The 10,464-nt window shown below is 39.5% G+C and overlaps 1 protein-coding gene across 5 annotated transcripts in view; it reads left to right on the top strand.

The window, feature by feature from the left end:
• Positions 1 to 10,464, top strand: part of CUX1 (cut like homeobox 1) — a 228,015-nt gene that overhangs the window by 70,585 nt on the left and 146,966 nt on the right. For all 5 annotated transcript variants that reach the window (XM_026861726.1, XM_026861725.1, XM_026861723.1 and 2 more), the window contains exon 3: positions 1,475 to 1,553. The gene's annotated coding sequence lies outside the window, so the exon portion shown is untranslated. The remainder of the gene's footprint in view (positions 1 to 1,474; positions 1,554 to 10,464) is intronic.

Raw genomic sequence — 10,464 nt, 5'->3', positions numbered from 1 at the left:
CCCCCCAAATCCTTCCCTTCGCAAAGTCATTTTCATACAGAGTAAACAGAAGTGGCACCACATCTGACCCCGCAGCACCCTCCTGCTTATCTCTCCTCCTCCCCGCTCCGCTTCCTTTCCCTGGCACCCTCTGCTTCCTGCGCCCGCGCGCTGCAGCCCGCTGCAGCCGGGAGGGTTTGTACATGCTCCCCAGCTCTACAGAGCTTCCTCCCGTATAATAAAATCTCAGATACTTTCCTGAAATACAGATACAGTAAACTCTGTCCATTGTTTCTGCCTTATCTACCAAATCAATAATGTAGTGAAAGAATTCAAGGACGTTTTTCAGACAGGACCTTCCTTTTTTTAGTACATGTTGACGTACACACCTTTAAATGGTTTCATAATATTAACTGCTTTTCAATTACACAGAAGAATTGATATCAGGTTTTGTATCCATAGTTCTTCGGATCCTTCCTTGCTTTTTATTAAAAATATGGGAACGATAATCTCCATACTTTTAGCTTCCTGATTTCAGTAAAACCTTGCAGAACTGTGTTAGGTTTTCCTGTCTCCCTCTCTGTCTCTTTCTGCTTTGGAGTATTAATTCAACGGACCTGCTCTTGGGTCACTTTGGGTGGTTTTTGTTAGTATTTAGTATGTGTAGGTCCTCTGTTTCCTAGCACATTAGGAAAATACATGTTTACCAAAAAAAAAAAAAAAAAAGTTGCTGTGGAATAAGTATTTTATTCTCAGAGGCATAAAACTGCCTCTCGTTGTAAAATGATGTTTTAGATAAAAATACAGATTTCGGGGAAAATAACAGGTTGGGTGAGGTAGTATTTTCCCTCACCTGGGCAGACAGCTTATTAGATTAGTACTGCGTGTGTTACAAAATACAGAGAGGCTAGTCAGGGGAGCCTGGCTTGAGTTCATGGGTTCGAGACAGCCTAGACTCTATGGGTCTGTGCCTGAGCTTTATTAGAAAATTGATTTGCATGTAGAAAATTCACAGTTGTTTAGTGTTAAGTATCACAGCGTGCCCAACAACTACGTCTTTTCATCCTCTCATGGGCTTAGTGGAAATAATAGAAAAATACATCTGCCATAATAAAGGCAGTGTGACATCAGAAGTGCACACGGTTCCTATTTGTTGTGTTAGATCTTAATAAAATAAGTGGTAAACAGTTGTTGGGGAGAGAACCTGCCTGGCAAATGCCATGCTTTTTATAAAGAGTTAACGTAAAGAATCACAATAGACAATAGTGTTCATAAAAACATTAATGCTTGCTACTGGCTGAAACAGGGCTTTAAATTGTATTCAGTACAAATGTACCAGAAATACTTAAGAGACTGCTTCTATAGGAGACTCAGGTTCCCTTTTCATGTATTAACTAGTTTTATATGAAATATATTAATTTATTTTTATAGCTCTGAGTGTAAGAGATGTATAGGAACAAATCTAAAAGCCGCCTTTTCTCATCCCTCCTTTTAGATCGACGCATTGGGTAAAAGAAGCAAAGAAGCAGAGGCAGCCTTCTTGAATGTTTATAAGAGATTAATTGATGTTCCAGGTAAGCAAATTTTTTCCTTATTCTGAAAAACTGATGGCTTATGTTCATGTGAATGCTACTGGGTTTTTTTTCTACTTTTGATAAGGTAAATATGAGCGATGGTTTTACTCTCTAACTGGTACACTCCAGTACTGTTTCTAATGGAAAGAACTATAAGGCACATTACATGACTTCCCCTTGCATTTAAATTTTAATGTTTGTATGAATAATTTTATATTACTATTATGTGATGCTCAGTAATTTGGTTATTAGAGGGTTCACACATTTTTAACAAAAAAGATATATCTTGAAGCTTCATCAGGAAGCAGCAGTATTTTTACTTGTAAAGGACAGAGGAAATTTTTCATACCCTCCCTCCAAAAAACGTCTTACTGAAAAGTACATCACTACCAAATTTCAATTCTGTTCAGTGTGTGATCATAAATTTTATTCTAAGGCCTTTGTTGCATATGTTTTCAACTTTCCTTTATGTTTGGCATCAGAAGTTTCCAGTTCTTTTTACATTTTGGCAGTTGGTTTTTTTTGTTTTCCCCAATGGTAGATAAATACTGTCAGAACAGATTTTATTTTTGCAACTGTACCCAAAGATGAGAGGGAGTTAGGAGTCCAAGTCTCTCCTTCCAAATCTTGGCCTGACTGAGCTGTTGGCAGATAACAGTGTCTGTAGGATATTATACTTTTATAAACATTGATATAATATTCAAAATACTTACTTTTGAGGTATAATTAATACTTCTAAGGGCTTTTAAGGCCTCATTGCAAAGTGCACCCTAGTCTTTACTTGGTTTACCTTTTAAGGAGGACATTTCATGCATGCTTCAAATCAAAATTAATTTTTAAATGTTTTGTTTACAGCTTAACTGGTTAAAAGGTCGGTGTTTTTCAGATGCTCAGTCAGAGCTGACATACGTATTTTTTTATGCTTTCACGTTTATAGTCAAGTAGTGCCCAGTGCCCAGTACCTGCTGTATCAAGTGCAGCATGTGTAGAGAGATGCAGGGACTGACCATGCTCATCCTAGATGACAGTTGCCTCAGAAATGTTGGTTTTTAGGTTAATCAGCTATGGTCTGTGAGTTTTCATTTACTTGTCCCCTGCTCACAGCCTTAGTACCGTTCCATAGGTGGATAGCTTCCTCTGCACAACTGCTCATTCTGTGGGAGGAGGTGGATAACCTGGAGAGGCTCCTGAGAGGGTGCAGGCAGGCTCTGCTGGCACGAGCAACACGGGCATGGGACGGGCTCTCTCAGCTCTGTTTTGTAAAGGAAACCCCTCCATGAAAACGTACCCAACGTACCTGCAGCCTGCAAGTCCGTCCACCATTCAGCTTTAAGGAGACGAGCTGTAGCCCCTCCATCTCATGCTAACAGAGCCCAGGGTGCTTGTTTCCTGCCATAATTTGGGAGGCAAGGAGGTTTGACTTCTAATGGTCTGGTTTTCTTCACGACTGAGGAGTCGTGTCAAACAAAGAGCTGTGTGGGATCCGCTGCATGCTGTTGTGCAGAGGCTTTGTTCTGAAGCCTGGCGTTATCACAGGTGCCGTGAACTGAACAGCAGTGAGGCCAAAGAGAAGGCAGAACATGTATCTCACCCATGCTGTAGGATCTGAGTTGTGAGGGACTTTGTCAGTACCTCTTCACAAGAGACAGAATTTTCTCCTTTCCTTCATTTGCAAGAGCAAAGTTTATACCCCTTCTTCCACACTCCACAATCTCTCTCTCTTGTCCAGCCTTCCCCTGCATGTGCCCTTACGTTGTCAGAGAAATATTTCTTTTATATTCTTACTATATGTAAAAATTTTGGCCTGGCTAAGTTGTGAGTGCAGTAGAGTCTGTGGAATTAGAAGTATCTACAGTTTTTAGTCCTGTGCTCTATGAGCAGGCCTGAGAGGCACACGAGGAGCGTACTGATGTTGCTAAAAGCAAATTCCAGGTTCTCAAGGAGAAGTCCAGCCCGTCGTATGCAGGCATAACAAATACTCACTGTTTACAACACATACTGCAACGAAAAGGAAAACAGCTATTAGGAATGTATGGCACTGGTATTCATCTCGGCGTGGCAGGGCTGAGTTAGGCGTATGCAGTTAAGGGCTGGCTTCATTGTTGCTGCTTTTTTTTTTTTTTTTTTTTTTTTTTTCTCATCATATGTAGTCTTTCACATTGGGTATGTATCCACGGAGGGCTCTCCTTTATAAAAGACCATCAGTATTCATTTATCACATGTGTTGTTTCGCCTCTGTGTGGCTTTACATATCTTTCAACCTGTCCATTTGGTATTTCAAATATTTAGGTATACTTTTAGCTCCACAATCCTGCTATGTTTTCTTTTCGGTGTGAGAAGGGAGCTATGATGTTTTGAGAAAGCTATGACTGGAATGCTGCAGAGTGGTTATTTAGCATTAAGCATCACTGTTACATGACAAGGGTGCAATTTTATCAGACTTTCAATATCCTTTATAGGACCATATAATAATTGCAGCTGAAGTCTAATTCCCAGCAGCCAATTTTATGGTTCTTGAGGAGGCATCTATTCCTCTCCTCAGTAATAATGTGCACACTTTATATAATTAAAAAGGGCTTCTATTTTAATTTTACTATAAAATGATCTGTATTGAAACTCTAGCTATGGCGCTTTATGTATTCAGCTAAGTTTAATGATTTTCTTTCCTGACTTCACCAGAGTTTTCACTCAGGCTCACCAGTAAGGAATTTGTGGGAAGGGTGGTATTCTACTTGTAAATTTTCCTATATACATCAGGGGGTTTCTCTCTAAAAGATAAACCAGGCCTTTTCATATCTCTCTCGAGCTTTATAATACTGTAAAAATAGCATTATCATTGGTTTGTGCTGCAAAATTTAGCCTTCCTAAAGGAAAGTACATGTCAGGGAAAAGATTTTGGTTTATGTACATTTATACAGCTGTAATTCTCACTCAGATCATTCTGTCTTGCTTGAGACTGAACATTTTTAATTAATGGAATTAATTTTCTCATTTAATTGCCTTATTTTCAGTATGCAGTAGAGAGCTAGGGAAAAGTGAATGCTGCCACATGAATTGCACTAATCAACAAGGTTGTCACAACTTACCTTTAAAAATAATGTGAATATATTTATTTGGAAGTAAAAGAGGTTGGGTCTGTATTTTGAGGAAGCTTTCTTCCATCTGTTCAAGATATTTTTCTCTTTAGTTTCAGAATATAAGTGTTTTATGTTAGCACCCTTGGCTTTTAGGGTCTTAATCTTGCAGACACTTAAAGTGAAATTGGAGCCCTGTTGTGTAAGTGTTTGGAGGAGCAGTGTTGCCTTGCAGAAGCAGTATATTCATAATTCTGTTTTTCTAAAGCTTTAAGAGAAAAATACTAAGCATTAAAAATACTAAAAAATAAATACTTTTAAAAAGGAACCGGTTTTGCTACTTAAATTTTTTAAAAAACAAAACTTCACTGTAATCTTCAAGTAAAACTTAAAATGTGGTGACCCGGAGTGAATACCAGATGACAGTAGCTTGATAAACAGGTTAAAGAGACTTTCTCTTTTTTTCTGTGTCTTTATTACAGTGCAATTACTGCACAATGCCACAGTTGGATTTGCTCGGTTTTCAGTGTTGCTCCTGTTAAGCATGACTTCTGTGTAGGCAAAGAAAAAACAGTTCTGCCTTTAAACAGCAAATCTGCTATCTTGATGTGGCAGGATTAAACCGAATTTGGCTTCTCCTGTAACAGCTGATTCTGTGTCTTCTCTCATAGGGAGTTTGTCACCAAAGGGGGGTACCTGAAAAACTTGTCTCCTGCCCATTTGTCTCTCTACCCCAAGGGAAAATTCAGTTGCCAGGGCTTTGGTTGCAGCAGTGCCAGCCCCAGCTGGGCTCTGACGCCCAGCACACCCCTGACCCACCGCCTCTGCCTCCCCTCCTGCACCCTGCTTTGCTGAAACATGGTCCTAACCCCCTCTGGCTCTTCCCTAACACCTTTCCACTGAGGTGCACAGTATTGCACCTCAGTGACAGCCTGTACGAATGCAATAAGAAGTGTTGCGCTTTTTCAGCATACACACGTTTGAGGATCATCGTAGATTAATGCAAAATATTTGCTCTCAGTTTGGTGGGGACTGTGCAGCCTTCTAGGGTTGAGCCATAAATGGTATTTGTTTCTGCTTAATGGGAATTTTCTCATCAAGAAACTAAATGACTCTTATAGTGTACAAAGGGATGTATGTGTGTTTTTATTGGAGACTCTTCACAGGTCTCTCTTGTGATCAGATTTGCCATAAGTTTGGCTCTATATAATGTGCATGACGTGTTTTTTAGCTCAGAGGACCTGCTATCTAAGGAAAGTATAAAATAACAGAGAGGGTAAAAAGAGGTTGTTGGTTTTGGTTTTTTTAATGTGCCCTGTCGAAACAATTAAAAGCAGTAACAGTGAAAGATGGCTGAAGTGGAAATTTTATCTTTCCCTTACTCCTTGCCATCATAAATTGCACACCCTGCCATGGGGGCTGTATGTTACTTAGGGGTTTGGAGGAGAAGCAGGCTACTTCCAAGGGAGTTTTCTACATACTCATCATTACATGTTGTATTTTTATTTTCATAAAATAAGTTTAGCTTTGAAAATTCAAGCTGCCTTGTATAGGAATTTATTTTTCCAGTGAACTATTTAGGGTTTTTTGAAATAAGTGATCAGTAAAGCACAAAATAAGTGTTAGGGAATTACTTGTAAAGGGAGAAATGAAAAAATGAAGATTTGTTTCACACCCATAAAGAGCTTCATTCCTTCAGTCACAGAGTCCATGCTAGCAGCAGTGTGAGATGCAGTGCTTAATGCTATCACTCCATTCACTTGTGATTATTGACAACTTAGCAACACTCTCCAGACTTCCTTTTAAAGTGTATTTGATCAGTGTTCTGAGGTTAAAGATGATACAAGAGAAAAACAGGTTTGATTTTTTTTTTTTTTCAGGAAACATTATCGGCTGCTTATGTTGGAGGAGATAAACGTGTATGAAGTTGTTGTATTTATATATGTTATGTGTTTGGATTTTTTTTTAAAGCATAATGTTAAGCAGAAAGCATAAAAGTTAAAGCCAGCCCTGATAGCAGAAAGTCTGTATAGACTTTTACATACCCAGATGACCCAGAAGTTGCATGATGTGCTTAAATTGCAACATAAGCACACCCAGCCTTTTGTGCTGGTAGGGAAGAGCTGGTTGAATATAAATTTAGGGGAGATGTAAAGAGGGGAGAAGGAAAAGAGGTTCACTCCAAGGGACTGTGTTAAGCAATCCCAAACTAGAATACTAAAAACATAGTTTGAAAAAGTTAATACTCAGAGCACTCTTTATTGGGCTGATTGTTAATTGTTTGGCAAAACTCTGTCTAAAGAGCAAGGTTGGGTTATAGATACCCTGAGTTTGTGTAATATCAAGACTGATTAGCACAGAAGATATTTGAGAAATGTTTAGTATCATTACAAACTGAAAAATGTTAATCAGTTCCTGGTTAGTTAATAATATGTGTCAAAATGGTAGTCCCTTTCCAGACAAAATATATTTGAATAAAATTGAAGATAGACACATGAAATGAAAACTAATGAATATTCATAACATGCCTTTTCTCAGCCTTATAGGGAAAAGAAAACGATATTACACTGAGTAGTCTTAGGAGGAGAGGAAGTAAAATGAACTTGCTTATGGACAACTAGAGTAGTGCAGACCCCCCAAAAAAACAGAGTAGTAGGGTATCCTTCTAAACAGACTTGAAAATCTGATAAAACTAAGCAGAAAATTGAGCATAGCTAATACTTGAAAGAGTGAAAAATTTAGCTTGTGGCTGTATCCCATCTGAAGACAAAATCCTTGTTGCTTCAGGTAAAAAATAGAGGAGTTGCATAAACCCATGGAAAATGCCCCAGTTCTGGAATCTGGGTCTGGAAGAGAAGTCTGTACAGTAAAAAATGAGGGACTGTATACATTGGTGATTTTCCCAAAACTATTCTGCAAACTTTTGCACAAAGAAATGCCTGAGGGTGGGGTGAGAGGGACAGTTTAAAGTCCAGGCTGAGACAGGAGATTCTGAGCAGCATTTTGGGTAGAGTCCGTGGCTGCTGCTTTTATTTTCCAGAACAGTCTGAATCGCCTGGGATGCTGCTCCAGCCTTCGGGTAGTCCAGTGCTGAGGAATGTAGAAGTAGCTCATAATCACTTCAGTCTCCTTCCCTCTGGGGTTTGAATTCAGAGTCACAGCATAAAATACAGTTTTGGATCTGTACTGGATGAATGCACACTGGTAGGGCATACTGTTAGCATTACATAGTTATTTTCAGATGAAGTGCAAAGTCCTGGCCAATTCTCATCTTTAGTATTCATTCACTTTATCCGTATGTTTTGAAACTGATGTCAAAATAACTAAAAATAGCTCTGTTACCTGAATATGTGGCTTGAAATCTGGCTTGTCTGATCACATACTTTTTTCTTTTGTTTTTCTCGTTGAATTAATAATTGGATAAATTCCTTTGTAAAAGCTGGAATAAATATTCGAAGGAAGAAATATCCCTAAAGCATACACTTTAAAAAATTTATTGTGTGGTTGTCAAGCCCAATTTTACTTGGTAGGCTGGAGGCAGGGAAGGAAGAGGGGAGGTGCAGATAAGGGGAAGGATGCAATGAATAGAAGCAGAAAGAATGCAATACAAGAGAGAAAATATCCCTTCGGGCACTGGTTGTGTTACCTGGAGGTGGTAACTGCAGCACCCCTTGAAAGCTGTTGCTTCAGGGAGTGGAGTTAGAGCAGCTCTGACTCTGGTGACAGGAACCAGGGCTGCGTGTTCAGAGCAGGAGGCAGACTGTGGATGTGATGGGGAATACTGGACTTTCCCTTTCTCAGTTGCAGGAATGTGAACTGGAATTAGAATAAACCCCAGCTTTCAGAGGGTTTAGTGCTAAGTCTGTTCAGTAGCTTTTAGGAGAAAGAAGGGATGATTGTGGCAGAAATGCTTTCAAATGTAGTGGAAGGTTCTTTTTTCTTTTTATAATCTCAGAGTAGGAGAAATGAAACTTAAAGAGTGCCAGTGATTTTTCTCTAACTGTCCTTTGCTTTGCACTGAGCTCAGTGTACAAGCAGTAAATTCCAATGTCTTCAGCCATTACTAGAATATTAATGATCAAATGAACAATTTCAGTTACAGTGTCTTCTCTTGTAACTCATTAGGTCCTTTTTCAGCTGGCATATTATAGTGCTGTAAAATACTGTATCACCTATTATGCATACCCCACTTTTAATATTAAAAACTTTTCCGAGAATTTATTTTGGTAACTTCTTTGAAAATAGAGTTAACTGCAATGCAATTCATTAATAAGTCAGTCATTTCCTCTGCCTTATTTGACTTTTGTGGATACTAGAGTAGAGATGCATCTCATTATCTGGGGCAGGGCCAGAACATCTTTCCAGCAGTAGCCATTCTAGAATTGGTAGATAAATAAAGGATTTTTTTAAATAATAGCCCACAAGCTTTAAGAACCACATTCTGGCGAAGGGATCTATATGACTGTGGTCAAATTGGCTATATACCATCTCGCATCATTTCACTTAACCCTGCAAGCATTGGAGAGTGCTGCCACGGAGAGCTTTTGTCGTGATTAATGGGGAGGAAAGGCGCCGGTTTGCTGCGACTTCCCCCCGTCACCATACAGAGGGGTCGCATCAGGATTGCTTTGCTGCTTTACTGCTTTCAGAAGTCGGCAGAATTTGGGATTCTGCTTTTTTGCTGGTAAGGAAAATGAGAGTCCCTCACCCTCTTGTGGGCACTTTGAATTCCCTCGTACAGCCCTTACAAAATGCTCTGACAGCGGGAGGGTGAGGAGAACACACTAAAAAAAAGTGGGGGAAAAAGAAAAGGAAGAGAGATCCCAGTCCTGTGGGGTGGGGGAGTAAAAAAAATATGTATAATTCTTGATTGAAGGAAGAACGTTTTCATGTTTTTTATGAAGTGAGGAGTTGGAGAGATGATGAGCTTTGTTTCAAACAGAATTACGGCTATAACTCTTCTGTCCCTGGGCTACAAGAGTCATAGGGGAAAAGGAGGAAAGCTATCATTTATTCCATGAAATCTTTGTCTCAGTCTCTCTAGGCTATTTCAATTTACCCCTGAAATTTCTGGGGAATAATTAATGAATTAATTAAGTACGCTGTGAGGTGTTTGAATATTCAAAAGCTACAATGTAATTATTATTTTTTCTAAAACACATTTTCAGGTTATTTTCAGATACGCAGCCTCCCAAGAAAGCACTTACTGCATCAAAAGCTAATAGAGCTTCTTCCTGCTCTTCCTGCCTCTAAACCAGAGCCCGTTCTCCAAAAGAAACGTTCGCTGCAAAGAGCAGCGGTAGGGCTGGGCAGCGATGCGTTTGGGAAATCAGAAACTTCTTTTACGTTGTGATGAAAGTATTGTGACAGCAGAGCTGAACTCCTGGCTTTTAAAAAAAGTTAAATCGCGTTAATAAAGTTGCGTTGAGGAGGATTTTCTTTTTTTCCCCTCCCTTATCATTTTGCGTAGGCGTTTCTTGTGAGCAATCACTGAGAAAGCTTTGCTGACAGTGTGGTTTAGGCAACAGAAATACAGGCTTGTGGAAAGAAACACATTGCCTTCGATGAATTATTTTTAGAGCCGAACCTTAGGAAACACATTTCCAGTGATATAAAATATTAATTGCCCCTGTAGTTCTGGCACTGTTTCATAACTTGCTCTCTTAACGTTTCCAGTGTTACGGGCCTGTAACGAAGAGGGAGGAGGGGATTTAGAAAAAGTCCTTTGTTTTGGAAAAGTCTCTCCAGGAGCTCCATTTTAAGATACCAGATGAACACATTTTTGCAAATAAGCGGAGGCGCAGGCCCCGGGCGGGGAAGCTGCTGCGTCGCTGTCT

This window comes from Athene cunicularia (genome assembly GCF_003259725.1).
Source record: "Athene cunicularia isolate RWA chromosome 19 unlocalized genomic scaffold, athCun1 chr19_part1, whole genome shotgun sequence".
Classification (NCBI taxonomy): domain Eukaryota; kingdom Metazoa; phylum Chordata; class Aves; order Strigiformes; family Strigidae; genus Athene; species Athene cunicularia.
The sequence above is the reverse complement of the archived record's forward strand: the minus strand, read 5'-3'. Positions and strand labels throughout refer to the sequence as shown.